This window comes from Ochotona curzoniae, unplaced genomic scaffold (assembly GCF_017591425.1).
Source record: "Ochotona curzoniae isolate NIBS_2020 unplaced genomic scaffold, NIBS_Ocur_1.0 contig_1178, whole genome shotgun sequence".
In the NCBI taxonomy this organism is placed as follows: Eukaryota; Metazoa; Chordata; class Mammalia; order Lagomorpha; family Ochotonidae; genus Ochotona; species Ochotona curzoniae.
The window spans coordinates 1-18,541 of NW_024464978.1; the positions used below are offsets into that span (position 1 = coordinate 1).

Below are 18,541 nucleotides of genomic sequence, written 5' to 3' on the forward strand. Positions count from 1 at the left end.
CCTCCCATAACCTTCCCCCCATGGTTGTTTCCTCCACCTTGTTGAGTGACCAGAGTTCAATTGAGATTCCTTCATTGCAAGCATATACCACGCATAGAGTCCAGCATCTTATTGTCCAGATAAGTTCAATGGCTTTTTGGGGAGACCTTCTCTGGTCTGAAGATAGAGCCAACAGAGTAAAAGCCCGATCAATCTAAAGCCCCTACATAACATCAGCAACAATATACAATGTTATGGTATTAATTGACATAGTGTTGAGTAAACAATCTATTAAAAGTAATGCAAGTTCTTAACCACATCCTGTGACTACTCCAATGACTTTTCAACAATTGAGGTGCATAACAGTTGTAGGAGCGGTGTAGCACAAGGTTTTGAAACTAGTAGGTTTTACAGTTTTTCAAAACACAAGGGTTGAGGCAGTATTAATTACAGGTTCAAAAAGAAGAAAAAAAATTACAGGTTAAATTAAGGCAAACATGTGGTATCGAACCCTTTTGGATTGGTTCATTTTCCTTAGCATTATGGTTTCCAGTTGGGCCCTTTTGGTCCATTTCCTGTGCTATTGCTTTTATATTTATGGATGTCTATGTTCTATGGCAAATGAAATGGCAGAGTCATTTTTTTGAAAAAATAAGTTAGTGCTTTGCAGTAACCTTATTAATAATAATATTTTCATTGGAAAGTCAGGCTTTAAAAACAAAGGATGAGCAGAGAGAAAGCATTTCCATCACATGCTGCACTCCCCTACTAACCACAATTACCTGAGCTGTGCCAATCTGATGCTTGGATCCAGGAACTTTTTACAAGTCCCATGGAGATGCAGGGTCTCAAGACAGTGGGCCAACCTTGGCTTCCTTCCTGGGCCTAAGCAGTTGCAGGAATGGAAATGTAGAAGCCAAGATATGAATCAGCACCCATATAGGATCCCGGCACATCCAAGGTGAGAATTTTACACACTAGGTTATAGTGCCAGGCCCAGTAACATTATTTTATAAGTAATTGTTGTTTGCACTAACCAGACGATAACCTGAACTTGATCACTGCCAATCCTTGATATCATTGACACTGTTCAAGGGAAGGTCTCCTGGCACTTGTAAAGCACTCTTCTTGCCCGGGGAAGCTTTTGTTTCTCTAACCATTGTATTGGCTTTCTGTCTTTGTATTGCTTAGCACAGTCGGAATCATTAAGCAGACTAGGGACAAGCAAGACCGATTCATAGCCCCTTCTCTCCACCTTCTCTTGTAGGTGTTGCCCTGCAGCCCACTAAATGTTTCCCAGGCTGGAGAACACAAACGTACCTTCAGTAAGTTGCTTCTTTACTTCTCAGCTTGCTTTACATTATATTGTAGGAGTTTTACGATGGTTTGTCAACTACAGTAAAAAAGCAAATATGAGACAAAGAAGGTAAAATTGTCATCACTAAGCCATTGGAGCTGTAAAAGCTGTTTGAACCATTACATGTTTTCTGATGGCATATCAAAACATGCTTATTATTACATGATTGAAATTGAAATGAAGAATTTGTTAATGATTGTAGGATATCAAAATTTGAAATGGTGTTTACTGAGGTTATACATGATAAAATGAAACTTATTTAATAGATACCTGAAAATAAACACTTGACATTTTGGAGTAGGTGGAGTTTTCAGATACACAAAATATCTATTTATTAACTTTCCCATTTTGCTTTATTGAAATTGCTGAAATTGTGTGCTGCTTAATAGCATTTGGAGGCTGTACTATATTCATGAGTCACTACAGGAATGTGTGGAGAGTGGTACATACTACTTGCTTGCTTATTAAAGATTTAAAAGAATCTATTTATTTATTTTTAAAGATTTATTTATTTACTGGAAAGTCAGATATACAGAGAGGAGGAGAGACAGAGAAGAAGATCTTCCATCTGATGATTCACTCCCCAAGTGAATGCAACAGCCGATGCTATGCCGATCCGAAGTCAGGAGCCAGAAATTTCTTCTGGGTATCCCACATGGGTGCAGGGTCCCAAAGCTTTGGGCCAACCTCAACAGCTTCCACAGGCCACAGGCAGGGAGCTGGATGGGAAGTGGAACTGCTGGGATTAGAACCACCACTCATATGGGATCCCAGTGCGTTCAAGGTGAGGACTTTAGCCGCTGCGCCATGCCGCCAGGCCGTTCTTTTTATTTAAAGACTGACTTGCAGAAAGGGAAGGAGACAGACAGAGACAGACATGTCTGCTTTCTGCTGATTGATTCACCTGTGGTTACAATGGTCAGTGCTGGAACATATGAGAGGATAAACAGGAGGTCCATCTGAGTCTCCCACTCAAGTGCTTGAGCCATGTCCAGTGTTTCCAACTTACATTAACTTAGACCTGGATTGGAGGTGAGGCAAATGGCAACTTGCCTTGCAATGACACAATGACACATTTCCTATTGCAGTTTGTTTGTTTGTTTTTATTTCTAAGGTTTATTAATTTGACAAGCAGAGCTACTAAGAAAGTGAAACTGAGAGACATTACCCATCTGCTGCTTCACTCCTCAAATTTCCAGAATGTGCAGTGGTTAGCCAGCCTGAAGCCTTGAGTCAGGAATATTATCCAGGTCTCCAACTTGATTATAGGTTCTCAAGTGCTTTAGAAATTCTTCACTTCCTCTCCAGGCCTGTTATCAGGGAGTTGAATCTGAAGTGGAGCATGTAGGGTATGAGGCAATGTCCATATAGGATGCAAGGGTCTTTCTGTGCTGAAGCAACGGGCTGGCCCCTTTTTGCTGTCTCTTTGGTTTTTATTTGAAATGCAAAGTTGCAGGGAGAAGTTGGAAGAGTGAGAAAGAAATCTCCCCTCTGTAACTTTACTAAGCACATGGCTACAATGGCAAGAGCTACGCCAACCTAAAGTCAGGAGCCTCTTTGGGTCTCACACATGGGTATAGTTGTGCAAGGATTTGCGTCATCCTCTCTTGCCTTCCTGGAATAAAAGCAGGAAACTGGATTGAAAGCAGAATACTCAGGACAGAAAAGGTGCACTTATGGGAAGCTCGGCCCACTTTGCCACAGCTCAGTTGAGAAATATTAAGAGCTTTAAAATGAAACGGAGGCAGGGCCCGGCGCGGTGGCACAGTGGTGAAGGTCCTCCCCTTGTATGCCCAGGATCCCATATGGGTGCCGGTTCTATCCCGGCAGCCCTGCTTCCCTTCCAGCTCCCTGCCTGTGGCCCGGGAAGGCAGTCGATGACGGCCCAAGGCTTTGGGACCCTGCACCCGCGTGGGAGACCCAGAAGAGGCTCCTGGCTTCGGATTGGCACAAGTACTGGCCATTGTGCTTACTTAGGGAGTGAATCATCGGACGGAAGATCTTCCTCTCTGTGTCTCTTCTCTGTATATCTGCCTTTCCAATAAAAAAATAATAAAAATAAATCTTTAAAAAATAATGAAACAGAGGCAGACCATGAAAACACTAACCTGTTCCCTGCTTCTTCCAGGTGATACCTTTTACTGGTTCCAAAGTCTGTGAGAAGATTAACAACATAGGCAGTGTTTATTGCCATTTCTAATATTAGTTTCATCATTTTACACTTAGATCAGTAATGTCTAATTTCAGTTTCTCTTTGTGAACACTTTTTAATGAAATACATTACAATGCCTTTAACCTGGTATCTCACTGTGGTTGCCATTTCCATGAACTTAATGATTAACCATGCTGAGAATGTTCTCTTGCTAATTTATCATTTGGATATCTTTTTAGAAATGTCTTAGTCTTTGTCCATTTTGGAATCTGTTTTTATTGCATTTGAGTCTCCTGTGAACAGGCACTGAGACCAATGAGGGGCTGAAGCATCAGTGTTCTTTGGTTCTTATTCTCCTGTGGACATGTCCATTTACCATAAAGTGAGCACAACTCCTATGGTCTAGGAAAGGAGACAGCAGAGAAGGAGTACCCAACTGCCGCCCCTCCCAGCAATGACGCTGTAATTGACTGGAAGAAATGTCTATCTCTTTAGACCCTCCAATCATTTCACAGGTCAAGTTCTGAATGCACAGCTGGAAGCCATGCCTCAGGTCATTGGCAGGTAGACTGTTAGTCATCACCCCCCACCCCTGGATCGCATAGAAGTTGACAATCATATTTATATTGGTGAAGTAATTCCTAAATCCAGCCCACACTGAAATTCCTCACCTTGAAAGTGCCAAGATCCCATATGAGCAAGGGTTCTAATCCCAGCAGCTCCAATTCTCATCCAACTTCCTTCTGTGGCCTGGGACGGCAATCGAAGATGGCCTAAAGCCTTAGGACCCTGAACCCATGAGGGAGACCTGGAAGACGTTCCTGGATCCTGGCTTCAGATAGGCATAGCACTGGTCATTGTGCTCAGTTGGGGAGTGAGTCATCAGATGAAATCTTTCTCTCTGTCCACTCTCTCCTCCATTCTGTATATCTAACTTTCCAATAAAAATAAAATAAATCTTAAAAAAAAAAGAATTATATAGGAAGAAAAAATAGAAAATTTAGAAACAAAAATACACCCACTTTTTCCTGACCCTTGAACTTTCCCCTCTTGATCATCTATATAAACATCATCAAAAATAAAAATGAAGCAAATACATATAAAAAGATTCACTTTTTATTGCACAAGCAAGTATACAAAAGAAGGAGGTACAGAGAAAATGATTCTCTATTAGCTACTTCACCAGCAATGTAACAGCAATGACTGGAGCTGAGGCAATCAGAAGTCAGAAGTCAGGAGCCTCTTCTGAGTTTTTCACATGGGTGCAGCATTCCAAGGCTTGGGACTGCCCTCTGCCATTTTTCCCATGCTACAGGCAGGGAGCTGCATAGGAAGTGGATTAGCTGAGACATGAACTAGTGCCTATATTGGATCCAGGGCATGCAAGGTGAAGACTTTCTCACTTCGGCTACTGTGCCAAGCCCACTTCTCTAACTTCTCTCTGTCTCTGTGATTTTTCAGTAAAGAAATCTGTCTAAAAAGGAAGACAGAAAATCCCAAAATCTGCAGAAAAATCATATTTCATTGAGAAATATGTAATTTTTTTTCCCCAGGGAGATTGTACTTGTATTATGTGCTTCTTGGATTATTAGGAGTATAACATTTGTTAGATTTGGCGAGCATTTGGTTTTCACAGTCTTAAATTTCTAACGAAGTCTGCAATTAGATATATTTCAAGCCATTTGCTGTCATTCTGTCTGTAACTGAATCTACATTACTTTCATCAGAGTGTGTCATATTAATGGAGCCCATCCCAAAAGCACAGTTTTAAATTATCAGCCAGATGAAATTAAATTTCATTCTAGTATTCACTCCTTTGAACTTTGATTTCAGAATCTACATTTAATTTAGAAATAGTTCCATTAACATGCACAAGAAGTTCCATGTGTTGTTCAAATTGGCAGTTTTATCTTCCAATCTCTATGTGATCTTAGCAACATAAAACTCCCCAGTTTGGAAAACAATGACCAAAAACCTCAGCAGATAGTTCTCAGACAGAAGCCATCAGGGAAATGTAAATCAAAATCACAATGAAATATCATCTCATCCCTTTCAGAGTGGCTATTAATATTTGGAGGAAAGGTAACAAATGCCAATGAGGATGTAAACAACAGGAACTAATATATAGTGTTGGTGGGATTATAAATCAATTCAGTAACTGTGGGGAATAGTATAAAATTTCTTAGATCATTAAACATTACATGTCGGATGATTAAGCAATCTTACAGCTAGTTGTATGTTCTGAAAGTTATGAACACATAGTGTGAAATAAATACCTGTAACCATCTTGTTTATGGTAGCACTGTTCATAATACCCAAATATGGAAGGAATCAAGGTGTCCATTATTAGATGACTGAATAATGAAGACATACTCTATGTGTAGAATAGACTGTTGGCTGTTAAAAATAAAATTCTGTGGATTTCATTAAAATTGGTATAACTAGATGGCAAGATGTTCAGTGAAATATCCTAAATACAGATATACAGATATGACATTGTATGATGCAGAGTAGCTTAAAGAATCACAAGCAAGAACAACAAAAATGGGATCTAATCCCTTTGATTTATATCTTTGCCAAACAAATGGTGGAGGGTGATATTCTACTCTCATTTTAATGATCTGTGTTTGTAAACTGTGTATGATAAAACAATATCTTTTCATTTCATGACATTGGTTGCCCTTACCTATTAAATTCAGGTCATTTTACTTTCATTTGAATCACTTAATGGAAAAAAAAAATTAAGGTCTTGAGTGCAATAAAAATCCACTTGTTACTTTGTGGCATTTGCCTTATAAGTGTATTTCCTGTTCAGCATGCAGGCTGTGACTGTGTGATATTAGCTGCTGCTTATAAGAAGATAGTTCTGTGTGAGATTGCAATTAGTTTCCCTACTATGCTGAAGTTCTCTATGTAGTCATTAGAATTTTAGTGTAATTTAAATGTTATTCCATAAAAATTAAAAAAGAAAGTGGAAAGAATATTAATATGTATGTTTCAAAAAAGAAAAAAGATTATGGGATACTTACATATATATGTAAATCATTAGAAGCAAGTATTATATATAATTTTAATATAAATAGGAAATATTTACTTATTTATTGAAATTTAGTTTAATAATATTTCCATTATTTCAGGTTGGAATAAAAAAATTGAATCTTATTATTGCTTAAAATGATTTTTACAAATAGGATGTGTGAGAAAAACATTCATAAATTGTTCAATGATTTCTTCATTATTCTGTGCAATTTTAAATATATGTTTATTACAGAAAATAATCTGATACGGAATAAGGGAATTGTAAGTTTAGAATTACAGAAATAGTGCAGAATACGATGTTTGTTTTTACTGTATGTTGCTAAACAGCTTATAAACTAGGCTTCATCCGTGGAATTTGCAAATCAACCACATACAGAATAATTACACTCAGCTTACTAATACAGTTCCTGAGTTAGTATTTTGGCTGAATGTTTCTGATTATTGATTTTAATTTAGTTAAAGATCAGAGTGACAATAACAAGGACAAAACTGAGAGTGATATGTTTATTAGAATTATATTTTTTATATTGTTTTTCAGCTTCAATTTTGTGGAATAATTATGTAGGCTTTGGTATCCCTCAAAAAATTCCCAACTCAGTGGGAGTGCAGGCTAGTACAACCACTATGCAAATCAGCATGTAAAGTACTTAGAGAACTGCAAATAATCCTGCCATAAGATCATATGACCCATTTGTCCCATTCCTAGGAATATACCCAAAAAAATGAAAGCTGCATAGGAGAAGGGGTGTATAATGCTATATTTAGAACACTACAAGTACAATAACAAAGCCATGGAAATAATCCAGAAGCCTGCCCAAAGAGGAGTGATTGGAAGTGTATTCTAGTGGTGCCTTCAAAAATTCATTAGAACCCGAATGTTTAGAGAACAACATTTAAGAGAATAATGAATATTTCATTGAAGTATTGGAATTGCAAAAATAATATAGGACAAGAGATTTTCATTTGGTTATTACTCTACGATGCTGTATTGGTTGTAATTTAAGGTACATTAATGAATTACAAATTAAATATACATACAATGCCTTGTCAGTATTTCTTTGTAGTGATCCAGAACTGAGGGGTCATGTGCTGTTACAGGTGTTGGTGTCCTTTGAAGATGTGGTTGTGAAATTTACCCAGGAAGAATGGCAGACAATGGACAATACTCAGCAGACCCTGTACAGGGAGGTGATGCTTGAGACCTATAACAATCTGCTGTCTGTGGGTGAGTGAAATTCTGTCTTGCCCAAGCAGAATACTTGTGTTTTGATGACAAATTAGAGTGTATCAAGTTAGTAGTTGATAGGACTAGTAGTGATTTTGCCATGTTGACATCATTTTCCATGGACAGGGTACCAAATGACAAAGCCTGATGTGATCCTCAAGTTGGAGCAAGAATCAGCACCACAGACAGTGAAAAACTGTGTCAACCAGGGACTTTCAGGTCAGCACATAATGGGCGGGGAATTTATATATAGCTAAGTGCATGTTGAATGGAATTCTGTATGATTTTTTTTTTCTTTTTTAAAGTTTCTTCCTAAAGCACAGCTGATGAGAAACTGGCATTCTTCAATCTCCATATTTAGGTTTATTCTAGCAGTGCCTTTCAAATTTTGCCTGCCTATAACCATAAAGATAGAACTATATATTGTTTTTTTCAACAATCCCAAGAGTTTAAATCATCATCTGCCATCTCCCCAGATACATTTTCAGGAAGTTGTATTTGAAGCAGAATAGCCAAGACAAGACAAATTGGCACTGTTATGGGATTTAAGAAACCCCAAGACTTATTTTCAATTTCTGTGCCACATGTTGTTTAGTGTTCTTTGTAAACTAAAAATACACAATTCCAAATAATTGAAATTTTTATTTTAAAATGTTATATGAATACATTAGTAAAAAGATGTAATGCTCATAAATAATGCTCATAAATGTGCCCATTTTAAAAATATTAAAATTTGCTGTGTCTGGAATGGCAACAAGCATCACTGATTTTCCTTGAGCATTGTAGAAGAAATTCTTGTAGAAGAAACACCATGTGATTCATGGATATGGTTACTGTTTTCATCATTTCAGATCCCTACAGAAAGAATGAGCTCCTTGGCAATCATCAGGAAACACAATCAAGAGAAAAACTCCATGGACATTTTAAGAGTGAGAAATCTCTTATGTATACAACAGATGTCAAAATAAATCAGACAAGCCAGACAGCAAAGAGTCATTATATATGTAGCTACTGTACAAAAATTTTTAGCTGTGAATCTGACCTTACCACCAAGCAGAGAACTGACACAGGAGAAAATTTCTATGTGTGCAATGAATGTAAAGAAAAAATGTACCAGAAGTCAGAACTCACTAGAGATCAGATTCTTCACACTGGAGAGAAAAAATATGAACACAGTAAGCTTAGGGAAGCCGTTGATGAACACATATCTCTGCAAAGGCCTAAGAGACTTCACACAAGGAGAAAAAATTATGAATGTAATGAGTGTGGAAAACCCTTCCCCAGCTACTTTGATCTCTTTAATCATCAGAGATTCCACTCAGGAGAAAAACCTTATGAATGTAGGCAATCTGGAAAAGCTTTAAGAGACCACTCAGCTGTTCTTAGACATCAGAGAATCCACAACAGGAAAAAACCTTATTTATGTAATGAGTGTGGAAAAGCTTTTTCTTTAAAGTCAAACCTAATTGTGCATCAGAAAATTCACACAGAAGGAAAAGATTATGAATGTTGTGAGTGTGGAAAAGGCTTTAGTGAGGCCTCAGCTCTCATTAGACATAAGAGAATCCACCTAGGAGAAAAACCTTATGAATGTAGCCAGTGTGGAAAAGCTTTTTCTTGGAAGTCAAACCTAAGTACGCATCAGAAAATTCACACAGGGGAAAAACCTTATGAGTGTAGCAAATGTGGAAAAGCCTTTAGACACAATTCAGATTTTATTAGACATCAGAGAGTCCACACAGGGGAAAAACCTTATGAATGTAGCCAGTGTGGAAAAGCTTTCTCTGTCAAGTCAAACCTAAGTATGCATCAGAGAATTCACACAGGGGAAAAACCTTATGAATGCAGTGCCTGTGGAAAAGTTTTTTCTGTCAAGTCTAACCTAAGTACGCATCAGAAAATTCACACAGGGGAAAAACCTTATGAGTGTAGCAAATGTGGAAAAGCCTTTAGACACCATTCAGATTTTATTACACATCAGAGAATCCACGCAGGGGAAAAACCTTATGAATGCAGTGCCTGTGGAAAAGCTTTTTCTCAGAAGTCAAACCTAAATATGCATCAGAGAATTCACACAGGGGAAAAACCTTATGAGTGTAGCAAATGTGGAAAAGCCTTTAGACACCATTCATCCCTTATTAGACATGAGAGAATCCACACAGGGGAAAAAACCCTATGAATGTAGTGAATGTGGAAAAGCTTTTTCTGTCAAGTCAAGCCTAATCGGGCATCAGAGAATTCACACATTGGAAAAACCTTATCAGTGTGGTGAATGTGGAAAAACCTATAGTGACCATTCAGCTTTCATTAGACATCAGAGAATCCACACAGGGGAAAAATCTTACGAATGCAGTTCGTGTGGAAAAGCTTGTTCTCAGAAGTCAAGCCTAGTCATGCATCAGAGAACTCACACAGAGGAAAAACCTTATGAATGTAATGAATGTGGAAAAGCCTATAGAAACCATTCAGCTTTCATTAGACATCAAAGAATCCACAAAGGGAAACACCTTATAAATGTAGTGAATGTGGAAAAGCTTTTACTCAGAAGTCATACCTAATCAAGCATCAGAGAACTCACATTGGAAAAACCTTATGAATGCAGTGAATGTGGAAAAGCTTTTTCTCTGAAGTCAAGGCTATCACTACATCAGAATTCACACAGGAAAAAAATCTTATTGTGGGGAGCCATGCAGTTGGGTCGGATGGCATGGGTGTGTGATGAGCACCGCTCCTCAGCTAGCAAGGCTGCGAGGAGTTTCTGGCTGCGTGCAAGGCCTGGCAGAATGTCTCTGGTCACCTCATTGTTGCCTCACCCATTGTATGGAACTCAATCACCTCTCTGATATTTCATAGAATTCTTCTGATGGTGTTGTTGCTTTTCTGCTAATGTGAAGTGATTCCTGTAACCTGTATGACACCTCAAATTGATCTATCATGTTACGATAAAAACACCTATAGTATCATAAGGCTATGACACAGTTAAAAGTATACAATAGTACAATTGAGCCCACTATGTTTCCAAGCATCCTGTAATGTGCCCACTTTTGTCACGAAATTTGCCCCAGTATAAGTAATGTTTTCCTTAAAAAATGGCTTGATAATATCTTGGAATAGATGGCAATCATGGAGGTATAAAGAGCTTGTTTACCATATACCTCGAACTGTTACAACACATGATATGACGCATTTTAGTTTCTTACCACAAGAAATCAAAAATATGTGGGGCATCTTCTAAAAGGAAACAAAACAAAACCCACTCAAAATGGGTTAAAATCTCAATCTTATACTGGCACTTATATTTAGGGAAAGCAAACAGTTTAAAAATTTCTATCTTAAATTGGCATTTATATTGAGGGAAAGAAAACAGTTTATATAGATGAAAGGAAGTTTCTTGTAGAGGCCCTCTGTTTGTAGATTAGCTGAATTGCCTTGATCCCTTTCACTGCCTTTTAACAAAAGAATAAAAAACAATTGAATCAGCACTAGGTGAAGGTGGCCGTAATTAATACATGATTTGATTATAAGATTTAGCAAAGAATCTATGTTATATGCTTTTATAAAATCCTTTCATTTATGAACTTTTAATTCTCTTCTTAATATTTTAATCAATATTAGTTTGTGTTTAGTAAAAATTGATTTTGAGTATAAGTAAACTACTTGTCACTGTGTAACTGCATGCGCTGCCAACCGTGGAGTTCCTGGCTTCAGCCAGGTGATTGCAGGTTTCAATGAGTAATGGTTTGTTAAGAAAGTTTTCTTTGAAAAAGAGAAATGTTTCTTTGCATTGCTTCTTGCATTTTTATAACCATGATGTAATGAAAAATGAAACAATTGGATGTTGTGCAAAAACTTGTGATGATTTATGTATAAATAAAGAAGGGAACTTTTCTGAGTTGTCCATTATGAGCATCAAGCCATAGTGGTCTGTGTCTTATCTCTTCCTATCATCTCTCCGATCCACGCATCCTTTGCAAGCTCTCAGTCAGCTGGAGCTGGTCTCCAGCATCTTATGAGTGTAGTGAATGTGGACATGCATTTAGAAGCCATTCAGTTTTCAGTAGACAGATTATTCACACCAGGAAAAACCTTATGAATGTAGCCAGTGTGGAAAAGATTTTCTCAGAAGTCAGTCCTAACTGGACATCAGAAAATCCACACTGGGGCAAAACTTTATTAATGTAATGAATGTTGAAAACTCTTTTCTCAGAAGTCAAACCAATTGGGCAACAGAGAATCCTCACAGGGGAAAAAATCTTATGAATGTAGCTAGTGTGGAAAAGCTTTTTCTCACAAGTCACACCTAATTAGGCACCAGAGAATCTACACTGGGTGGAAAATCATCTGAATGTATTGATTGTGCAATAGCTAATACAGCTCATTCAGGTGTCAAAACGCATCAGAGAATCCAAACAGGAGAAAAATGTTAGAAATGTCCTGATTGTGAAAAAAGCTTTTTCTCAGAAGTTACACATAATCAGGCATCAGAGAATCCACACAAAGGAAAAAGTTTTAATGTATAGCAATTCTGGCAATTCCTTGACCCACCACTCAGGTCTCCATTAAACATCAGAGAATCCACACGGGGGGAGGGATTATTTTGGATGTATTCAGTCTGGAAAATCCTTTTGCAGTCATGTTTCATTGCACCTGAGTATTCAAATGGGAAAATCATGAAAGTAGACTACAGAAGCAGACAATTTTCATTAGACTCAGACAATTCAGACAGGGCAAAAATGTGATTAATGTAGCAAGTGGGAAAACTTTTAGCTAGCTCACACTTAATCTTGCATTAGAGAACCCACATCGAGTATAGCCTTTAAATGTAGTGAGTGTGGAAAAGCCTTTACCCACAGTCAGGTCTCATTTTACATGAGTATATACATATACATATACATGAATCTATAGAAGCTTGTGAGATATTCCCACTAAACACATCTTTCACCAGTTTGTCCCCTGTAATTCTGCAGTCAAGAAACACCATCACCTCACTCAGTGGTCTCAGGACTTGCTGCTCAGGAAACACCTGAGACCCTAGGAGGTATATCCCAGACATAAAAAGTGTCATCAGACTCTTGGTGTTTATGTATTAGTTGGAATTTATGTATCAGCTGCTGCCAGTACTTCACAGATTCATACCAATTTCATACATCATGGCTTCCCACAGTAAATTTCTTGTCATTGCATGAGCTACACCACTAGATATCAGCCTTGCCAGAAATCTTTGAATTTTACTGTTAACAGTTGCCTGAGTTGTGCTGGCATAATGCCAGCCTTGCAGAATGGAGACCTCAGTTGAAAGTCTTTCCACTGAACTTTTTCAACTCCTGCAACCTGCTCAAGACCTTACATTTTTCTTTGTAACATGTTTGTGGGATTAGTTTTCCATCAATGTCACGAATAAGGTTATACTGACAAAATCTAGTCTAGATTCTATTCATTTGCCTGGGACTCCTGCTCCAATGTGAGTCAGGTTACAAACCTGATGGTCCAGCCTTATTACAAGATCCTCAGGAAGATTCATATTACATTGCCCTAAACCAAATGTGAGGCTCTCAGGGACAAGTGAGCTTTTCTACAGTGCAACCTCAGATCAACATCCTGAAGAACTGAAAAGGATTGCAGACTCCAAATTCTGCAGTATTCCAGAAAAAAAAAATAATAAAAACACTAACCATACCTGACACAATACAGGAAGAAAGCAGAATAGCCACTTTCAAATCCCACAAACAATAACTCAGACCTCTGAGTGAGAATCAATTTAGATTCTGCAGACACTACCAACTCTAACAGTACATGGAAGGAGCATTTCACACCCAGGGCCCACTAATCAAAAAGGTCAAGACTGACCTGCTTCCACCAAACACCAGAACTCAGCTAAACACTCCCTAGTCCTGTGCTGCCTTTCATGCCCCACCACACCACTCTGCCCCAAGCTAACCCTGCCTCAGAATGATCTTTAAAAGATTGATTGTATAGTAACTATTGCAGTCCAGAAACCATGGTTGTGCCAGTACAATAACTTATTGACAATTTGGCTCCTCCTTCTCAAAACACTCCCAGCCAGAGAAGAGAGTTGCTGTCTCCAATTTCCACTGAATGTTCTATATTAGGACCTAAAAATGTATTTCTCTGAGGAGAGTGAGAGTGAGTGAGACACCAAAGGCAGGGAAAACTCAAGCTCTACTCTCAGGTGACTTGGGCATGGTGATCTGTCTAGGCAAGGGAAGGAGGCAGGGAGCAGGCAGTGCCTGTTGACACAGAATGTCTTCATGTGCTGAATAAGATAAGAGCATTCTTTGAGCCTCAGAATATTCTGAAAGAAGACATATTTGTAACAATTTGCATTTTTTCAAATTAAATGTGATTTCTGTTGGAATTTTACAGGCAACAAGTGCCTGAGATGTGATGGTGTGATGTCAGCCTTGCCAAATGGAGACCTCATGGGGAACAAGAGAAGAGTGGAACTAATAATTCCTTTCTATCTGCTGTGCCATTCAGAAAAAGTCTCAGCAGAAATGTGCTCCCTTTGAAACTTGATTGAGACAATGGTGCTTTATGACTGGATATCTGTTAGGGAAAAACTCAGGAAGAAAAATATCAAAGTTTGTATTCTTGAAGTTTTACTCTGCAATACACCAGCTATTCTCTAATTTTAAAAATCTTTCAAGTCTGCTTGTGTGGAAGTCTACGTCAGTGTCTGTAGCTGTGTGGTTGATGCAAATGTGAACACATATTTGTGTTTACTAAACCTTAGAATGGTGACTGAACTGAGAAGAGAGGAACCCATAAAAAGGGAGTTGGGGCAAATCCTAAGGGTCCAGGATGTCCTAATTAGGAGTCTGAGCTTTATATTCATTGACCACTTTTAGATTCTTTGCAAAATAACAAAAAAAAAAAAAAAAAAACTGCACTGTAGTCATCCCTGAATTGTGTTTGCTGCTGACACCTGCTGGCCTGTTCAAATACTGCAGCCCAAGTGACTGCAACAGGAACACATGGCACAACTCCCCATCCTTTTCCTTCTTCCCTCTGATTCTTCCTTATCTCTTTGCATTAGCCTCATACTTCCTCACCTCTAAAAGCAGTTAGTCATCATGGTAACAGGAAGATATTTCATTCAACTTGTGACTTTCATTTTTAAGGAGAGAAACTGATATCCTAAAAGAAGCAAACAAACCCTCCTAAAAGCTATCACAAAGAATTAGCAGTCCTCTGACGAGATGGTACAGCTGCACTCTCAGGCTGGGCATGCTGGGAGGAGTCACTCAGCAAGCTCAGTTTTGGGCGCTGAAAAGAGGCTTTCTGTCTAAAACTTGGTTGGCTTATGTCCTAGACCCTGGCTCACATCCTAGACCCACCACGGGAGGGATCCAAAATTTATTAAGCCTAACTCACCTTCCACTTCTTTTTATAAGGGATGGGTGGTTCCCCAAAAAATATACAGGTAGTGTGGGGTTTGAGTATGTGTCCTGGTTCTGGCTAGACACATGTGTTCTGGGAATGTAGGCTGAATAAACCTGCAGTTCAAAACACAGGATGGGCCCAGTAGCTAAAGTCCTAAATTTTAATGCACTGGGATCCCATATGGGCACTGGTTCTAATCTTGGTGACGCTGCTTCACAGTCAGTCTGCTGCTTGTGGCCTGGGAAAGCAGTTGAGACCTGGCCAAAACCTTGGGACCTCTCACCCATGTGGGAGACCCAGAAGAGGCTTTGGGATCCTGGCTACGGATTGGCACACTTCCGGCTGTTGTGGTTGCTTGAGGAGTGAATCATCAGGTGGAAGATCTTCCTCTCTGTGTCTCATCCTCTCTGTATATCTGCCTTTCCAACAAAAATAAATATATTTTTTGATAGAGAGAGAGAGAGGGAGGGAGGGAGAAAGAATGAGAGAGAAGAGTAAACTATGATGCAATTAAAAAGACAATATGAGCACTCATAATTATCCCAAAGCTATCCAAACTCAACTCTGCCCATACACAGTAAAGGTGTTGCCAAGGGCCCAGCCTGCTACCCTAAAGGATGAAGTTCTCACCTTGAAAGCATAGGTCCTGGGTCCGGCGCAGTGGCGCAGTGGTTGAGGTCCTCGCCTTGAACGTGCCGGGATCCCATTTGGGCACCGGTTCTATCCCGGCAGCCCCGCTTCCCTTCCAGGTCCCTGCCCGTGGCCTGGGAGAGCAGTTGAGGATGGCCCAGAGCTTTGGGACCCTGCACTCGCGTGGGAGACCTGGAAGAGGCTCCTGGCTTTGGATAAGAATAGCATTGGCCATTGTGCTCACTTTGGGAGTGAATCATCGGACGGAAGATCTTCCTCTCTGTCTCTCCTCTCTGTATATCCTTTCCAATAAAAAATAATAAAAATAAATCTTTAAAAAAAAAAAAAAAACAAAGCACAGGTCCTGTATTGGCCCTGGCCCATATACTGGTTGCTCCACTTATCTTGCTTCCTGCTTGTGGACTGGGAATGTGGCACAGAATAGCCCAAAGCATTGGGAACCTGCACCCACATGGGAGACCTGAAGGAAGCTCCTGGCTCCTAGCTTCAGATTAGCTGTCTCTGGCCATTGTGGCCAAATGGGGAGTGAGTCAGCAGATGGAGGATCTTTCTGTTTCTCCTTTTGGGGCATCTGACTTTTTAATGGAAGCAAATAAATATTTAAGAAATGAAAGAGAAAGAAAAATAAAGATAGGAATGAAGGACAGAAGGAAGCAAGGAAGGAAGGAAAGAAAGAGAAAGGTGGTTGATGCCCAGCCAGTACGGGGTGGCTGAGGAGACTATTCAGAATGAAAGAAACCAAAGATTTTCTTTTTTTTTTTTTAGATTTATTTTTATTATTTTTTGCATTGGAAAGGCGGAAATATACAGAAAGGAGAGACAGAGAGGAAGATCTTCCGTCCGATGATTCACTCCCCAAGTGAGCGCAACGGCTGATACTATGCCGATCCGAAGCCAGGAGCCTCTTCTGGGTCTCCCACATGGGTGCAGGTTCCCAAAGCCTTGGGCCATCCTCGACTGCTTTCCCGGACCACAGGCAGAGAGCTGGAAGGGAAGTGGAGCTGCCGGGATTAGAACCGGTACCCATATAGGATTCCGGGCGTGCAAGGCGAGGACCTTAACCACTGTGCCACTGTGCCGGGCCCAGAAACCAAAGACTTTCAATGTGCATCATCAAGTGACCACCTGTCAGCAAGAGGCCCTTTGACAAACACTGAGGTTTAATCTCATTTGTAACACCTCAACTCTCAGCTTTATTGTCTTTGTTTTTAATTGGCCAGTAGAGAATTGAATAAATTAAATGCGCCTACCTGGGTGATTTTTTTTTCACGTGCGCTGTGGCTACACGGAGCTATTAAACAGCAGTTGCCCTGTATGCATGCATGATTTTTGCATGCTGAGGACACTCAAAATCTTCCCTACCAGACACTGTGAGGCACAGCCTGCCTCCCTCTGGCAAGGTTCCTTGCTTGCAGATTCAACTAAAGGCAAATAGAACCACGAGCGTACAGAGCCTATCTAGAATGCACCTTGCCATTCCCTAAACAACCCAGGAAACTGGCTATATACACGTTAGACACACTGGCTGATGTATAAGCAATGTGGAGAAGGTTTAAAATTTGGGAGCTTATAGTGATAAACTGCTTTCCAAAGTGGGCCATACTTGGTTGGCCTTGTGGCACAGAGAGATTAAGCCACAATTGACAGTTTCAGAAACCCATGTGAGTGGTAGTTTGAGTCCCTGTTGCTCTGCTTCAGGTTCAACTCCCTGCTGATGCACCTGAGAGAGTAGTACAAGGTAGACCAAGTGCTTCAACTCCTACAATCACACGGGAAACCCAGGTGGAGTTTCAGATCCCTGACTTCAGCCTGGCTCCTAGTCCTGATCATTGTGTAATCCTCTGAGAAGCGAATCAGCACCTAGGAGATTCTCATTCTGACCTTCAAATAAATAACAAAGTGAATCCTGGCAAGTTCTAGGTCAGGTCCATTTCCATGCTCGTAGTCTGATTTCAGCCACCACAAACATGTGGTGAGTTGTCCCTGGGCCTGCCCGAGCTCCAGAGCCTGCTCCAATCCTAGTTAGTGCACTGAGAAGGGATCTTTGGAGAACTGGGTTGGCCCAGGCACCACCCACTGCCAATATCGGTGTGGTGGATATGTGCAACCTTGTGTTCTGGAGGCTAAATTTTCCAGCAGTAAACAAAAGCTAAAAAAAAAAAAAAGTTTTTTTAAGGCACTTGGGGTTAATTTGTCAAGTTAAACTCCAGAACCACCTGGAGAGTGCATAATCCTAGAGGGGCCCAGTAAGGAGATACTGGGCACCTCCCTTTAGGGTTGCCAAACCCATTGGACAGCAGGAAAACCAGGACATTGGCATGGCGTGGCTAGACAGAAAGGCACCTGCCAGTATGTGTGTGGGCTGAATAGTAGGGTTGTTTGGGTTGAACTTGGCTTCAACCAACCTGCATTACCTGAAACAGGCAGAGAGGGCCATGCAGGTGGCCCAGGGTCAAACCCTGTAATGGGTGACACCAGGTTGTGGGATGAAGTCATGAAGGAAATGGCACCAGAGGTCTATCTTTCAAGCACCAACAGAGTAAGGGTGTCAAGTCTCCACATCCAGTCATTCACAGAGGCTGCAAAGGTGAGGGCCACAGAGCAGAATCAGAGGAAAGAACCCACAGAGAAGCTGGACCCAGCTTTAAAGATCATATCACTGATGAGCAGGGGCTGGGTGAGGGGGGTTGGGAAAGGGAGGAAAGGAAACAGCAGGAATGCTGGAAGCGTATCC

At 40.1% G+C, this 18,541-nt stretch overlaps 1 pseudogene; it reads left to right on the top strand.

The window, feature by feature from the left end:
- The first annotated feature begins 8,860 nt into the window (after positions 1 to 8,860).
- On the top strand, positions 8,861 to 10,310 carry LOC121166990 (annotated as a pseudogene).
- The last annotated feature ends 8,231 nt before the right edge of the window (positions 10,311 to 18,541 follow it).